The 18,785-nt window shown below is 32.2% G+C and overlaps 1 pseudogene; it reads left to right on the forward strand.

Annotated features, from left to right (window-relative positions):
• The first annotated feature begins 13,327 nt into the window (after positions 1-13,327).
• Positions 13,328-15,287, forward strand: LOC149535167 (replication protein A 70 kDa DNA-binding subunit A pseudogene; annotated as a pseudogene).
• The last annotated feature ends 3,498 nt before the right edge of the window (positions 15,288-18,785 follow it).

The raw sequence follows: 18,785 nt of genomic DNA on the forward strand, positions 1-18,785 counted from the left end.
AGGATGATCATAACAACAAAATATGAATAATATAGAGGGAGAAAGATAAAGATAAAGGATACAACAAAAAAGAGGGAGAAATAATTAGAATAGTAGTAGGAGATGTGGTGTTACAATTTACTTTTTGGCATTTGACTTACTGTTCTAACCTAGTAAGCTTTTGATGGAATAGTTTAGTTTGACGGTTGATCAGTTTGGTTTGCCATCAATGCCAAAGAGGGAGATTGATGGAAATATGATTGAAAAGCTTATTGTTGTTAAAGATCAAAGAGGGATATTGTTATAGAAGAATTTTTTCAATCATTGTTTTGCCATTGATGTCAAACCTGCTATTTGTAGGGATGATATTTGCTTATAAGATCCAAGCACTATCACTTAGTTGATTGATGAATACGATTTGATCAACATGATGTAACAAGAGCACCTAAAGGAAAGGTTGAGTTATGATGTTGTAATAAAGTGCAAGGATTAGTTAAGACAATGATTAAGCAATGTATTGATGACATACTCAAAGATACAAAGGTTGGTCACACTTAGATACATTGGAAGAAGAATTCGTAACAAGGTTGACTGCAAAGATTTAACTAAGATAATTAGTAGGTGCTGAGCAAGTTAGTTGAAGCCAAGAAAATTCTTAGTTGAAGCCGTTCACTCCAATTTTTTGTATTATATGTATAATTTCTTGTAAATATTCCTCTAGTGTATCTCTAGATGCATCCTATAAATTCTCTTTTTTATCATTTCCTTTTTGGTTCCTTGTTTTTCTCTATTGATCCTTGTAAATAGTTGGGCTAGTCTTTTTTGTTTTGTTTTGTTCTTGTATTTTGGGTCTTTTTTTTTTTTTGGGGGACCTTATTTCTTATTCCTCAAAGTTGGCATGTATTATTTGCATGACAATGTGTAACTCAGTGGAATCTGTCTATGGTATTTGATTATTCCTTTATACATGTATTGTGAGTTGAAAACTACATGTATGAACTCATAATATGAACAACTTTCATCAAACCCAAAAAACTCTACCTTTTTACTAAAGATAAAATAAAAAATAAAGTAGGAAAGAAATGGGAAGAGAAGAATCACTATAAGAATGAAACAAATAGATCAACCCTGCTCAGACTTGATGAAAATCTTAAAGCTTAGTGATATCTCAGGGAATAGATATTTGTTTCCCTCCAAAGTAAAAAGCACAAGAATGGGATGGTGAAAGAAGTAACCCCAAAATGAACAAATTAAATTTTCCATCCAGAGAAAGAAGTATCACCTCCCATACCTCAAAAAAAATTATAAAGAAAATATGGAAGGAAAGAGATGCTTGATTCTCAAAATGTGCACAATATCCAAAAAAGAAAAGAGAAAGGGAATCTTGAATGAGCTTATTTTCTCTATTTTCTTTAGGAATTGAAATGATATACCCCCTTCAAAGTACATGCTTCATTGTTGGACACTCATAAAGTTCATGAGTTATGGTGAGTTAGGATTTTCAGATCTAGAGTTCATGCTTAAAGGAATTAGCTTCACAGTAATAAGGCCCTGGTGATTTTGAAGGTTAAGTTATAGAGTTCTCAAATGCAAGGCATTTTTCTAGTCTAGTTAACATTTATTATGCCCTGTATACACATCCCTACATTTTGTGAGAAAAAAGTTGAGTCCCAAATTTTTGCTTTTTCTTACCTCACTCGAGGTAAGCTTCTTTTGTTTGGTTTCACTTTTTGGTGTTTGAATTTTCACATCCCTATCCAGGATATGGGAGCCTTATGCATGGAAGAAGGAAGTGAGGATTTTTGGCCTTGGGGTAGGGGATCCTTGGTCTTCACAAAAGATTCTTTTGGATTGGGCGAGAGTCTGTTCTTGTATGTCTTCAATAGTGGGAAAAGATTTCTATGGTCCTAAGGTTGTACATGTCAAAAATTTTATTGATAAAGGACAAGTACAATTAATGCACCTTTTAGCTATCATGATTGTTGGGTTATTTAAGAAACCTAAAGGGATTAGTTTTCACTTTAATCACAAATATGATTTGCAACTAAAATTTTCCATTTAGATTATCAACTTGCCCGTAAGTGTTCATTTTGCAAGTCCACGAGGTTGTTGTTCTTAAGGTTGGGTTGGTTCTAGTTTTCATATGGATGAGAACAAGTCTTGGCATTGTGACACTTCTTTACTTTAGTTCTCAAGGTTGGTGTTTTCTCCCTCCCCTATTTTCTTTTGTTTGAAAGTTGTGTCTCTCTAGTTTTTGCATCGTCTATTCCTTTTCTTTCCTCTCTATTTATGGATGTCTTTCTTTTTTGCTGCTTTGGCATGATTTTTTTTGGTGGTCATGCAACTCCTCTTTTGGTTGATCTTGTGTGTGGGTTTTTGTTGTTCTCATCCTTTGTCATCAGGAAGAGTTGCTTCGGCTCCACCTTCTATGTTTTGGTGAGCTAGCTTGCATTCTTGAGCAAAATGAGATAGGTAGTCTAGATTATGGACCCCCATGAGGGGCATTAAAAAATTCATAGTACAAATCCCATATCCCTACAAGAGGGTAACTCTAGTTTTGCATCTTTTCTTTGTGTTTCATTTGGTCTGGTGATGCAAGTTTCACTTTCATTGGTTTTCTTGGGCACTTATCCTACTTGAAAGTAGTTTTCATCATCTAGGTGCCCTTTGGTACCCTTTTTTGGTCTTAGTCATCACGTGAGGTAGGATCTCACTAGTTGAGTTTTATTTTTCTTGGCTAAGGGATCACAGGCATGCCTTCATGGGTGTTAGGGTGATGCGTTTTGGCTCTGAAAGATAGAGAATACGAGTATGTTGTCACTTTTACATGCACATGTGTGACCTTAGTCTTGTTAGGATGAGTGATGTTTTGTTGGCATGGTGCCATCAATTCCATGGTGTTCTAGGGTGACTGTGAGAGGTGGTTATCCACTTTTTCTCATCTACGTGGATGCAACATCCCTCCCTAGGATGAGTGTCTTGCACCATTCACAACAAGTTTTTTGGTATTCAAATTTAAATGGTTTTCATATAAAAAATACCCATCATTTATTAATCCCATGTGTCATGAAAGTGAATGTTGAATAGTGGTCTTGTCAATCATGTAAGGATAACTCCACATCATAAGCCACATCATCAGAAGTCTTACTTGGGTGATGTATTATTCTTGGGTTTTTGGTAGAGAGAGTAATGTGGTGGTAATTTTGAAATTATATATTTTTGTACCCATGAGGTTTAAAATTGCAAGTTCTCAATATTTGGGAATTTATCACCCCATTATAGGTGAGAGATAGTTTTCATGCTTCAAGGTGCTAATGGGAGTTGGATTTGGATGTCTAGAAAAATTGTTTGGGTATGATGCTCAAACAAAGAAAAATGAAAATTCTAGAATATGGAGGCTACTTGACAAAAAGGACATCTCCATAAAAGATGGGAAGATAATTCCTCGAGGCTTCTAGGTCAGTTGGGTTCCAAGATTTGAACCATGGAATGACTAGTTGCCAAAGCAAGAGTTAAGGTTTCCCAAGAAGGGAAGTTTTGGGAGAAATAAGTTTACAAATGGAAGAAATATTGCACGATTGAGACTTTGCAAAAGTGGGTCCAAGATGTTTATCTTTTGGGCTCGATGAGGCCTCCCCTTCTACATTTTACACTTTTAGTGTCATGCTATGGAAGAGTGCTAATGAGGACTCCCCTACAAGAAATATTTTGGGCATGTAGGAATCCTTTTTCCTAGCTTTAGTACTTTCTTAGAAGGAGTTTCACTTGTTTTTAAAGGCACCAAACTTTATTAAGTGCAGAACTAGGTCTGGGATTCTCTCTTTCTCATGACTTGGGGGGTGATCTTATATTATGTGGTGGTTGACATTCAATATTCAGTATCCAAGAATCTTGGAACTCAAGTCCTTTTGATATATGAGTGGGTATATTGGGTTCCTCTCGAAATTAGCCTACCATTGTTGTTGTTGGACGATATACTTATTTATGATGTATAGTTAATGATGGTAGATAAGGAATTCATTTTTTCCAACTGCATGTTGTCCCATGTACATGATGCATTTAAGACTTTCAAAGAAGTGGAGTGATCTTATCAATCTACATGCACCTTAAGGAGATATCTAAAAAATATTTGATGGAAAAAGCATGCAAAGATCAATATTTATGGATCATATTTTCTTTGGGGAATTCCCTTTCTTGTTACCCACATCTTTCCATCCTCCCATCATGGCTTTTCAAGTGTAATTTCCTCTTCTGCATCTATTTTGCATGAAGATGGCAATAGATTTTGTATATCTTGAAAATAAAGGTGGTAGGTGATATAATTATTTTAAGTAGTTAATTTCTTGCCTAAAGTTATAGATAGTTGTGTATAAATACGAATAATGTTGACTATTCTAGGGTTGGTAAAATTGACGATTTTATCTTTCATTTCATTGTAACTCCTCAAGAGCTTTCATAAGAAGTTGGGTCGACCTAGTTACAGGGTCTCAGGAACACATTGACTTCATGGAAAGTTGTCCAAACACATTTCCTCTAGGTCAACCTATTCTAGGGGCATTAGTAGGGAAAACTCTTTATTAGTTTTTTTTGGGTTTTCTATTTTATTTAGGGATTCGCTGATGGATTTCAAAACCAAGCCTAGATGCACACTTTTAGGAGAAAAACGATACTTTCCTCTACACATTTCAAGGTTTGTTCTTGATCATTCATTTCAAGTATTAGTTTTAACATAATCAAACATCTTAATTGTACTGATTACTTTTGTTTTTTCAGTTGGATCTACATACATATTTCATTTAGTTAATCAATTCAATTATACAATTACGTTCACATATCATATGTATGATAACGAGCCTTTCTTTGCATTATATTCCTTTTAGTAATCCAAATTTGGTATTGACCTCCCTTCCTCTATTTGGGTCTTGCTAATCTAATTTGAGTTCAAAAAGAAACATTTTTGGGAATTCTCCTTCTCCCCACACACTCATATTGATTTTTTTTGCATCAAAAGTGGATGCCTGGGACCTGTTACACCCTTTTCAATTTTCCACCAAAACATGATGATATCTGTACTTTTATGTTCATATAATTATTTAAAAGTTTTGAGTTAATTTTTTTTGAATATGATCATGTATTTTACTAGAATTTTTTAGCAACCTATTTGTGAGAACATTTAACCTCTTTCTAGGTTTTTCTAGGTTTTTTTAAAAATTCATGGATCCTTGAACGAAATTTCAAAATTAGGCCTAGAGAAACACTTTTCAGAGCAAAAAGACACTTTCCTCTATGTATTTCAAAGTGATTTCCCTATCATTCTTTTCAATTATTATTTTTAACACAATTGCACATCTTAATTGGATTGATTGCTTTTATTTAACACTTATATCTACATTACATATTTCATTTAGTCAATTAGTCCAATTATACAATTACATTCACATGATATTCATATTAGAAATTTGAATTTAGTACTGACATCATTTCCTCTATTTAGATCTCACTAAACTAATTCAAATAAAAAAGGGATTGTGCTTGGAAATTCTCCTTCGCCCCACATATATATTAATAATTTTGTGTGAAAAGTGGAGGCCTAGGAAATTTTGTGGTTTCACAACACATGCCCTATTTCTCCTAGAAATGAAGACCCCCTATTATAATTTTTTATTTTCCAGACCCCTAGTCTAGGGTCTTAGTCTTTTTTAGGGCTCTACTTGGTGTCTAAGTCTAGTTTGGCCCTTTGTTAGAAAAACCCATTTGCCAAAAATTGGAATTTTAAATTGAAAAATGATTTTTTTAAAAATATAGAAAGGGGCGCACTAGCGCACTCAATGCACCTAGTGCACCCCTCAAAGTGTGCTAGTGTGCTAAGTTCACTAGTGGGGAGTACTTCCCTTTGGAAGAACACACCTGCACACATGCATAGGTGCACACCTCCAAAGGTACGCTCCATCTTGGGCCTATAAAGCTCAAGACCCCATCCCCTCCTTCCTCACTTCATTTTCTTATTCTACACTCTAGCAAGCACACCTTCACACTTTGTGAGGTATGCTAATCTTCATCTCCTACACACAACACAAAAAAAATGTTAAGTAAAAAGGTGTGCACCTTGTGCACCTTGGAAGGTGTGCAAGGTGCACACCTTTTTGTTTGCAATAACTTAACAAAAACTTAATAACACCTAAGACACCAACGCTAATCACCTTAGTGAAAGGTGCACATGTGCACACCTATCCAAGGCGCACACATGTACACCTTTAAAAGGTAAAGCATTCCCATATGATGAGGTAAAGAGATATAGGTATCAATCATAGGATGAGGCATATTATCCAGTTAACTAAAGAATGGATTAAGAGACCATTCAAGCTAGATCCAATTCCACAAATGATAGTTTTCCAAGCTGCAAGCCACCCAGTGAAAGGTAGAGGAGGGAAGGTGATAGTGCTAACATTCATAGGTCAGTCTCCAATAAGGCTAGAAATGGTGCATCAACTTGATAGAGAAGTTAGATACTTTAGGGCACAGAAGGGTAAGAACAAAAGGAAAAGAGCTTCTCCTTAGTAAGATAAGCCTGAAGAAGAGGCAAATCAAGCACCTAGGAACCAAGGGGCACAAAATGTAAAAGTCATCTAGAGTGAGGATAATCCACTAGTGCCAACACAAGATCAAGGGCAAGAAACAGAAGCAGAAGCACAAGAAGTGTCTCTGCCTACCTAAGAGGAAGAAGCCTCTCCATTAGCTCCCAAGAAAAAAAAGATTAAAACTCCAATTAAAAGGACAAGGAGACAAAAAGTGATAAGAAAGGTTATTCTTTTTCTATAAATCCCAAAATTTATTTCAGAGGAAGAAGAGCAAGATGACTATGATGAAGAGGATAACCTTCCCTTGAGCCGAAGAACTCACCTTGCTAGGGCTATAGAGGTAGAAGAAAGAAGGAGCTCTACTATAACACCACCATCCATTCCTACACAACCTATTCAGGTTACAGCTTCAGAGGATGAGTTACAACAATGGATCGATGAGCAAGAGGATCAAGGGGCTAATGTATTTAAGATGTTAGATTTTGATTTCATGCCTATAGGTACTCAACTTGTAGGAGATTAGATAAGGGATACACCAAAAAATCAACCTCCACAAGAGGATTGGATTCAATTTCCACCTAAGCCACAAGGACCTTTAAGTGCTCCAACATCACCAAGTCAAGGTTTATCTTGCTTGGATAAAGGTTCAATTAATCCTCTCCCTTCGGTCAATGAAGAATAGGTACAAGTTGAATAGATAAAAGAGCCACAACAAAGACCCACCAATGAAGTATCAGAAGAGGGAAAAATAGATGAGGAACCTCAAAAAACATCCCAAGATACAAAGGTGCAGACTGTGGACTCAACAGACATAGAGATGCCTAATATGGACCTCTCATAAAAGGAGAAGACTCCATAGAAGAGTGATAAAGGAAAGGGCCTAGCACTACAAGCTCCCTCTTCATCTAAGAATGAGTCTCTGATGGAAGATACTCCAAGATGGTTGAGAAAAGAGGTGATGGTTAAACATAAAAAGTAACTGTATTGTACTAAGGAAGAGGAAATAAGAGAATCAATTGAAGCTCTCAAGAAACCAGAGCCACCCATGGGTGATGCATGAACTTTGGCCTTCATTATGAGTGAATAAACTTAGGAATTTTTTGTCCATGTTTCTATCCCTCCTCCACATGTAAATATTGAGGAGTTGACCCCCAAATATTATCAGATTAAAGAGGTCTTTCTTGAAACACCCACTATGGATATTGCCAAATTGATGGTCACCACAAGAATCAAAGAAGGGTTTAGGCACTTAGAACTGGATGAGTCTGAAGTGTTAAAGCTCTAAAAGTAGAATGAATTCCTAACAGTTTATTTGCATGAAGTAGTTGGTCCATTGGATCCTAAAAATCCTGAGGAGACTCTAGGTGTGACACTCGATAAGAGGGATAAGGAGAATGTACAATTACATCCATTTTTGAAGGCTTGTTAGAAATGGTGGGAAAGTTTTGAAGAAAAAGGTGTGCAGATCATACAAGGAAATATTAAGTTATTACACCACATGCTCTTGATAATGCAGAAAAGCTAGTTGCTATATTGAACTAGGATTGTGGGTTGATGGATGAGATACATAACTAGGGTAAAGACCTACAAGTATTACAATCAATAAAGGGTTAGAGGTATCGATGTTGATGGATGTATATATGGGGGATGAATTAGATAAGATAGATGATTGGATAGAGAAGATTGCAGACAATAATAAGGTAATGGAGATATTACATGCAGATATTCACAGGCTCAAGGATCAAACACAAGAGCAAATTTTGGAAGTAGAGAAATATTGCAGCAATGCTTGCCTTGACATTTTTGAAGATGATTCAAGGGATAAACTCATCACTGTGCAAGGCATTGAAATTTTTTGGAAGACTTTTGAAGAAGCTTCCACTAATGAGGATATTAGATAAGCATGTAAGATTGAAGATGCATTGCTAGAATTAGATGTGAAATTAGGAGATTTTGTAGAGACTTGCATAGAGGTGGGAAACTATCAACAAAAATTAAAGGATAAATATGATGCTTTATATTTTCCAAATGTAATCGAAGTGATAGAGATTATAGAGAAATTCAAGAACAAATACTCAGACATAGCTCTGGTATGAAGGGGGACAAAACCCATAAGTTGGAATTTCAGTTTTAACATGTGGTAAAAATTTTCATTTTTTGAACCTATCTCCAAAGATGCACTTCTCCAAAGGTTCCCAAGGTGCACTTCTCCCAAGGTACACTTCTCCAAACGTGTGCCAAAATTTTTGAAGAACAGATCAAAATTTAGAGCTTTCCATGCATTTGAAACACATTCTAATGATAGTTTAACTCCTACAAACATCCAAAGAAGGTTGAGCTTCTCTGTTTGGTATCTTTAGAGGCTTCTACATCATTTAATAGCTTTCTTCTTCTTATTTTCTCACATTTTCTTTGATTTGAGACATGTAAAGGCTCATGCACCCATTAAATGATATAAAAAAGGGTGGAGTTCTGCTCAGTACCATTTAGAGAGTCATTTTGTACATAATTAGATTTATTTTATTAGTTTTAAGCATGTATTTGCATGAAGAGATCTCTCACTGTCAAAAAAAATTGAGGAGATGATTTGTTATAAATTTAGGAATGTAACATGTATTCTGCGTCTTTATTTTGATGCAATAATATATGCTATTGGTTTTCTCATTCTGAGTGTAGGTATTCTTGCCGAAGTGTGTTATTTTTGTGGATTATTTTTCATGATACTAATGGATCCAATAATTTTTTTGTGTTGATTTTATTGTGTGATATTTTAGTTCTGGTGTTTGCCACGTGTTGATGAATTTTGCTGACGTACCGAGTTGGAGAGAAGATCACCCTATTGTTCCTACATAGCTTGTCATCTTGTATGAGTGCACTTTTTGTGGCCTTGTGATTTGATCAACAATTGCATTAGTGGAGGAAGCAGTACTACTTTCATTGGTTCGCTACTAGATCTTTTCAACGATTTAACTCGCAAACATGTTGTTACCATGGTTTATGTCCATTAGGAATTTCTCTTTCATGTTATTTGCTTTCAACTTCTTGTTACCCTATCTTCATTATTTTCTTTTACAAACACTTGGTTGATTTAGGAATTCATATAGTTGCATAGCTAAAACTGCATTCATTATAAACAGAAAAATACAAAAATATATTTCTTTTTGTGTGGTTATTCTTTTGAGATAGCAAGTAGATTCAACATCTTATTCGAAATTGGTTAACACTAGCAAAGGCATCCTCATGAACATTCACATTTATCTTCTATTGAGTGAATTCTAGTAGGTTGCAAGATCACCTAGAACCTTGGAGTTGATCCCATATTAGCTTTTCAAGAGAGGAGTTCAAAAGAATTCCTACCATTAAGCATCGCGCAAAATGACAACTCAACAGGAAATATTTCATCCTCTTCAAATTTTGACCAAAATATTATGGTGAGCCTAAAGAGTCCCCCCTTCTTGAATATTTTGAAATTAGATCCTTTGATCTCCCTTATTTTTTATTTTTTATTTTTGCAAAAGTGGCATGCCACAAATAATATATTAACATAAGTGTTGGTTCAGAGGCTCATGGAGGAAAGATCTCAACAAAAATCCCTCCAATCATTACCTAATACAAGAAGAAGAAATAAGATAGATGGGTAAAGATGATTTTTATAATTTACATAATTTTAGCCAATAATATTAGCTCCATGGAATGCATCAATACCCACAATATAGAATAATTATCAAAAAATAACATTAATATATCAACATATTAAGCATTATCTTTATAAGCGTTGATATATTATTAAGCCGAGAGGCTTTCCACAGTCGAAGCATTCATCAATGTATATATTTGGCACTTTAAAAAATAATTTGACAGTTGTTTCAAACTTTTCAAATTATTGCCACTTCCTTAAATCAAAATGGACAATAAAATAAAAAAATTTAATCTTTTACCAAGAGTTTGATACATTTAATCGGGTTTTGGTCTATTGCATAGATGAGGTTCTTTAACTAATTAACAAATGTAATTGATGAAATAAGAAATATCCATATGAGGCAACAAGAGATGGACTAATCAAGATATATGTTGCTCAACGCAGTTGCCAAAATAAAAATTACAAATGATTTGAGAAATGATTATTTGACAAATGCAACCATGTCCATTCAACTTGGGGTCCCTTTACATTCGCTCGCTGAGCGTTATGCCACATTTATTGAGGGAGGTTCTAGAAAATCCTAGCAGTCTCTTTGTAGTCAATTGTTTCATCTTTCCTTGCATATTATATAATACATTTGTTTTCTTCATTCTTTTATGTGAGTGATCTATGAGTGATCAAACAATATGTTGTCTTTCAATAAAAGAATTCAATTGAATTTTTTTTGGTGATTAGGATTTTAGTGATTGTTTTTTTGAAACTGCTAATCTTGTATTCACCCAAAGCTTTTCTAGTCACAAATTAGGTATGTAGCATTTTCTAATTAATTGAACCACCATGCAAACTACTTTAATGCAATGATATGCACAATTTTATTTCATTTGTTGCTCCTCCTCACAACATTGTATCTATTTTAATATTGTTTGATCTTCTCTGAACAACAACTAAACATTAATGGGATGAGTTTTTTAAGCTCTTTGAATTAGAACTTCCCATCATCATCTTATATAGAAATAGTAATCTCTTTCAGTACACCTCCAAGTATTCATTTCAACCATTTTTTTACAACTTTATTTTACATTAATGCCTATGCTATCATGTGCATCTACTATTTTCTTAGTAATACCTATTATTTATTTTAGTGTTTCATGTTGCATGTGTGTTTATTGGTATCAATTATTATAATCCATGCCTATTATTTCTTTTACTTTGCATGTTTCATGTTACAATCCATGCCTGTTATCAAATATTAAAACCCAAATTTCTCTAACTTTGTTTTCCTTTGAATTCTTCATTTATCAAAATAGATTGAATTATTTTTGTATTACATTCTACCCTATCTTTAGAAATTATTATTACTCAAAAGTTTTGGTGGAATGTAATTAATGCCATTATCTGTGAAATAAGGTCAACTCATCAACTTAACACCGATAATAAAATTCATAATGCCAAGTGTAGATCATGTAAATTGAATTGTCAAACGGAAAACAAATTCGAATCAACACCATTCATTGCAGATGCATTTACTTTAGTAAAGTACTTTCATTGAGTCAATCATTTTATTCTCTATCATGAAAAGATTAGATTCTTAAAAGATATAGATATAGTTTCCTAATTTTTTTTATGATATATTTAGGTTTTTTTTGTTACTTTATTATTAAAAGTTGTAAAATTCAATGTTGAAAGTCGCTTTTTGAATTTAAAATAAGTTAGTTTTTAATTCTCAAATAAAAAATTATAATATAATATAATTTTTTAAAATTAAATTACTATTACACCATAAACAAATATGTGTTAAGAAAATCATATATTATATACAATCAATATTGAAGAATATTTATAAATATTAAAATATTTAGAAAGATTTTTGAGTAATTTAGAAATAATTTTTTGCATTATTTTTTGCTATGCCATTTGTATTAGGCAATATCCTATTTTGAATCAAATGACTCCAATTTTTTTTTTAAATCCATTTTTGTTTTTCGAATCCTATTTATAATTACGTAATTTAGTATAGTTTCAATTAGGAGACTCCAACTTCACAAAAGAACTAATATACAAATTAATATATTGAATATTTTGTAAATAGGTTTTTCATATATTTATAAAAATAATAAATATTAAATTTTGAATATATTTTTGGCTAATTTTTTTTTTGAAATATTAAAATTTAGAAAAATAATTACTAAACTTTTATAATTTTTCTCAATTGATGGACTTTCAATAAATAATTGGGATAGTTTATTTTATTTATTTAAATAAAAATGAGTTCACATATAAATCTTATTAATTTAATATAAATTTTCTTAAAACTTATATTATTGTCTTTTTTCAATTGTTCATATGATTTATGAGTTTCACAAAGTTAAGTAGTTTTGTTATAATTTTTTATAAATTTATAAAAATAATAAATATCAAATTTTGAATATATTTTTGACCATTTGTTTTTTTGAAATATTAAAATTTAGAAAAATAATTACTAAACTTTTATAATTTTTTTCAATTGATGGACTTTCAATAAATAATTGGAATAGTTTATTTTATTTATTTAAATAAAAATGAGTTCACATATAAATCTTATTAATTTAATATAATTTTTCTTAAAACTTATATTATTGTCTTTTTTAATGACAATTGTTCATATGATTTATGAGTTTCAAAAAGTTAAGTAGTTTTGTTGTAATTTTTATAAATTTATAATTTTTAAAAATAGTTGTTATTAAACTTTTATAAGTTTCTTCAAACTTTTAAATAAATGTTTTAAATTTTTATTTTATTTATTCAAATCAAAATTATGTGAATGACTGATTGATTTTCTATTTTTTTAAATTTATTTTTGAAGAAGTTGGAGATTTTAAGAGGCAATCTATAGAAAATAGAAAATGACATTCTAGATTCTATGAAAAATAGAAAATGACATTCTAGATGATAGTAAAATGAGTACAAATACTTAATTAATTTTAGAAATATTAGATTTATTTTATATTTTGATAGTTTTCCTCAAAAGTTATATTTAGTCAATGGGCCCTTGGTCTATTGATGAAGTTGAATGGCTCACAAAGAGCCCACTAGGGATCAAGTCTTACTGAGTGCAAGGCTCAAAGACATCATAAGGGATGAGGTCGAGATCATGCCTCGGGCAAATTTGGTAGTGTGGATGCTCCTTAGTCCTTGGCTCTTAGCCAAAGAGGTTTCAAGCACACGTGGACCCGTATCAGGTACTTAAAACTTGTTTGTGGATGACATCCATAAAAAAAAAAGTTACATTTAATTTATTGATTTAATATAATATATATATCCTTTACATTACTTCTTAAATATGAAGGGCTTATATTTGAATTTGAGTTTTATTTAAATAATTTTTATATAAATTATATTTCATATCTTTTAATTAATAATTTGAAATGACATTTTTTTGTAATCATATAAAAAATATAAAAAATTAATTATATATATTTTTATTTTATATAGTTACTTTTAGTAAAATAATGATGATGTAATTTGACATTTCTTGAGTTAAGAATGTGTGAATAATATGATTTGTTTTAATTAAAATTATTTATTTTGTATTATCTATATAGTTATTTTCTATATTTTCCAAACATAAATTTCTATTAATAAAAATAAGTTTTTTGATAAATCTCATTGTGTTTAATGTTTCTTATTTTTTTAATATTTTGTTTATATTATGGTGATGTAGGCATGTACTCAACCAATGATTCATGTGATCAACTAAATGCTGCAAAAAAAAAGTTGTTGCAGAAATCATTCCTATTGCAACATTACATCCTTATAGGAGTGTATGGATAATCAAGGCTAGAGTTACTACAAAGACTCATCTTCATTAGTTCAACAATGTAAGAGGAGATGAACAAGTTTTTAGTTTTGATTTGGTTGATTTTGATGGTGGGAAAATAAGAGGTACACATTTCAATGTTGTTGCGGATAAATTTTATGAATGCATAGAGATTGGGAAATTGTTTACAATCTCAAAAGGAAGCCTTAAACTTGTGCATGAAAAATTTAACCATTTGAAGAATGATTTGGAAATTCTACTACAAAGTAATTCCATAGTTGAAATATGTTTGGAGGAAGGCACTTTTATGCCTAAACACAATTTTAATTTTATATCAATACGTGAAGTTGATGCCATGAAAATCAATTTTATAGTTGATATCATTGGTGTTGTTTTAGCAATTGATCCATCAAATTTGATATTAAAAAAGAATGCCATACAAATTGAAAAAAAAACTCTTCAATTGAAAGATAGGTTAGGTTTCATAGTGGAGTTCACAATGTGGGGTGACTTTTGCAATAAGGAAGGCCAACAACTCCAAAACCTATGCGAGTTAGAAATTTTTCCTATTCTTTCTATAAAGGTTGGGTGCATTAGTGATTTTGGAGGAAAATCTATAGCGACAATCAACACAACCCAACTTTTTATAAATCTAGATCTTCCAGAGGCACATCAATTGAAATCGTGGTTTGATATAGAAGGGAAAGGTCTTGCTTCCCCTTCTATTACAAAGAAAATCTCATCTTTTAGACAAGCTAAAATGCTAAAAAATGTGGCACAAGTTAATGATTGGGGACTTGGTCAATCTAATGCACATTATTGGGGTGTGATAAAAGCTGTCCTATGTTTTATAAAGGTGGAAATTTTTTATTATGGAGCTTGCCCCTTGAAATTTGAAGATAGACAATGCAAAAAGAAGGTGAACAATGATAGAAATGGTAATTGGAATTGTCAAAGATGTGATAAGATTTTTTCTGAATGTGATTACATATGCATACTTCAATGTATAGTGCAAGATCACACAACATTCACTTGGGTTACTATTTTTGGGAAAGTGACAAAAGAGATTATGGGTGTTACAAAAAAGGAATTAAAAATATTGAAGGATGAAGAACAAGATGATGTCAAACTAGGAGAAATTTTATAGAAGGTCATTTTGAATAAATTCATATTTAAAGTTTCCATGAAAGAAGAGGCTTAAAATGATGAACAAAGGGTTAACTGTACTGTGATAAAAGTTGAAAAGTTTGACTATGCATATGAAAGCAAAATATTATTAGATTCAATTGTTTAGATCTAGGTTCTACTCTATTTATTTCCTTCTACAAAGGAATTAAAAATATTGAAGGATGAAGAACAAGATGATGTCAAACTAGGAGAAATTTTACAGAAGGTCATTTTGAATAAATTCATATTTAAAGTCTCCATGAAAGAAGAGGCTTAAAATGATGAACAAAGGGTTAGCTATACTGTGATAAAAGTTGAAAAGTTTGACTATGCATATGAAAGTACAATATTATTAGATTCAATTGTTTAGATCTAGGTTCTACTCTATTTATTTCCTTCTATATATTTTCTTCTAGCTAAAAATATTTTCAAATGTTTCAATAAAATACTTGGATATGTGCAAGTTAACACATCCAAATTTTGAGTAATGGATCCTTCCTATCATTCAAAAATATTAGATCTTATGCATTTGATGTTGGCATTAACAATGGGAAACTAATTTTGAGAGGGGAGGGTTGGGAGTGGGGGAGGGGGTGGTGAATCAACACTTCAATTTTTTATCTCTAAAACATTTCACCATATATCCATCTTATAACTTAATATGTAAACTAAAATAAGTAACCATTCATCACATCCAAAGCATGAAATATATTAACACATAACACATAAGATTTTGATTACTCAACAACCCTCCAAGGAGAAGATAAAACTAGGGTGGGGATAACACCCACAAATCTTCACTACTACAATTGTAAAGTGTGGCCTATTATGGCTACAAAGTTTTGATCATAAACTATGATCTACCTTTTGAAAGGTCTAATTCCCTGTTAAAGGCTTACAAACACTATTAGGTCTCACCTTGCTAAAGGATTTAAACTCATAATAAAGTAAGTACTCGGTAAAGAGATTTACAAAAGTTTGTTAAGACCACTCTCTTAATTGATTTACTCTATATCACCTGTTAGAATGATTCAACACCCGATGCTCCGGTTAGCACCTTACTCCTTGATGTCAGATCTCCTCTTTACTAGTTATCTCTTGATCCTTCTGATTATATCTATCTTCTCTAACCTTTCACTGCTTGTCTTTATTCTTCTTAGATTGATTCTTCATTGCAAAACTCTATCTTAGCCATCTTCTCAATGTTTCTTTTGCACCAAATACTCTCCGTAGTATCCTCCTACATAACATATTATACCCTTAGGGTTTACTTATTTTATAAACATCATGGAGATAAAATTAGGTTAAAATCAATGATTGTGGTTGATCCATATTTTTGTCTAATGCTTCCCTCAATCTGATTGGTTGCATGCATAGCATAAGGATGTGTAATATGACTCCCTCCTTATTTCTTATAACAAAAAATTCATGTTCATGTCAGCCAAAAATGGTTTACATAGAAGTTTGTGCCATTAAAAACATCTATGACATAGACTATTCACTTGGCATCAATAGGATCTGATGCTCAGCCTTCACTATACTCTATCTACTAAGACTTGGCTTTTGAATGGCTCGACACACTCTATTTTCTCGACACTTGAATCACTCGACACACTCTGCTTGCTTGGCTCCTTCTATTTTCTCATCACCTAAGTGACTTGGCACACACTGATTTCTCGACACATATTAGTGCTCATCACTAACTATCATATTACTCAATATGTGTTATCCAAGGACTTATGCTCGACATGCACTATGCATTCAACTCGCACTATTATTTGCTTGAAAATGACTAAGTATTTTGTCACTGCCTTGTCCAAACCAAAATGAGATTAACAATCTCCCCTTTTAACATGAGTGGAAAAAACACTTTGTAATGACATATACACTCCTTCATGCATAAGTTAGAAAATGTATTTTCTCTGCTTGACTTGTATGCAAAAATCTCAAAATCTCAAAATTTGCAAAACTACTGTCACTACCTTAACATGTTACTCTGCCTGAGTAAATACTTCATTTATGTGACTCCTCCTAAGTAGATATCCGCCTTGACAAAATGTCAAAAATTTAAAAAATTGATATAATCTCCCTTTTTGACACTTATGTCATTTGGGTGGTACACTTATAGTGTGTTTGTCCAAAAATGGCTTATAAACTTGCATTATGATTCCTAATGTGAAATCCCAATTATCTCTTGCTGCATCTAGTGTTTGAATCTAGATTTCTAATGTGGCAACCATATTAACTAAGTCTTCATGAGTAGAAATATGTGGATCTTACTTAATCAATGCTTCTGCTTGGGCTTGTTCCTTCTGTAAGATTTCTATGTACAGAGTCAACATGGACTATATGTTGATTAGAGTGGATTTGATATTTGCATCTTTCGCTTGTAGCTTGGAAAGCCTACTCTATGTCAGCATCAATATTTGAAAATGTAATTGCTAGTTGCAAGAGATACCTGCAATGATTTTCTAGTTGATTTCAACTATCCTTGAAACTTGTTAATTGACTATTGATTCTTTTGGGTAAAGATATCAACATTACATAGTTTTGTGTATAGACAATAAATGTGCCCCAAAACCATCTTCACAGCCTTTATCTTAGTTTTTAAATCAACTTGACTAAGTGCACTAGCACTAGATATCTTATCCATAATTTTGGTGTGAAATTTTTTCTCAAACGATTCCAACAACTTAACATTGGTCTCTATATCTTCATCCTTTATCTTGTCAACTATGTGGACAAGTTTCTCTATAATAGGCTTATCATATAATGAATCTGAGAGACTAAAAGCATCAATGAAAATGTGTTTGATTTCATACAAAACTTGCTTTTTCTAGTGCTCTCTTCTTAAAATTTCTTTCCTTTTCTTCCTTTGTAGAGCCTATTGAAGAACATTAATTTCTTCAAGTGCGATTGTTTTTAGATCAAACATTGGTAATACAATCACTTCATCTAAACTTACATCCTCAAATGATGTAGCTTCAACACTCTATGGTATGCTTGAACTTGGCCTTGAAATCTATAATGGAGTAGCTTGTGTACTTGGCCTCTGAAGAGTCTAGCTACTAGGAGGAGGTGTAGTGATTGGTAAGGTAAATAGTGTCTGAATTACTACTTGTTCCTCACTCTTAATAGTCATCTTATCCTCTTTTGTCTTCTCATCCTCTTGTTTTTTTGCACCTTATTTTTCTTCACTAAGTTTTAGTGGGGCTATTGTTGGATTTTCTTCCTTATCATTTCTCTTTTCATTTCCCTCTTCATCAAATTCCAAAATAGCTAGTAATCTTGAACTTAGTAGACTTGACAGTGATATAGCTTGGGTATTTGCCTCCTTCTCTTTCATATCAATAAAAACTATTTTCATTAAAAATGGTGCTTGATTTAGCTATTCTTTCTGTTCAAGAGTTACACTTTGATTTGTGGTCTTTTCTTGTTGCTCATTTTCTTTCATCTCAGTAACACTCGATGACACTAAGGATGTATCTTTTTTTTTCTCATTCTTAGTGGATGTAACCTCAACTTGTCGAGATTAATCAATCATTACCACTACAAGAATTGTGCATGGTAAAATAGTACTGGTGGATTCTTATTGCATTGAATTTATGTCCTCCTCACTAAGTGG

Source organism: Cupressus sempervirens, chromosome 10 (genome assembly GCF_028749045.1).
Source record: "Cupressus sempervirens isolate cs-2001-9-10 chromosome 10, ASM2874904v1, whole genome shotgun sequence".
In the NCBI taxonomy this organism is placed as follows: Eukaryota; Viridiplantae; Streptophyta; class Pinopsida; order Cupressales; family Cupressaceae; genus Cupressus; species Cupressus sempervirens.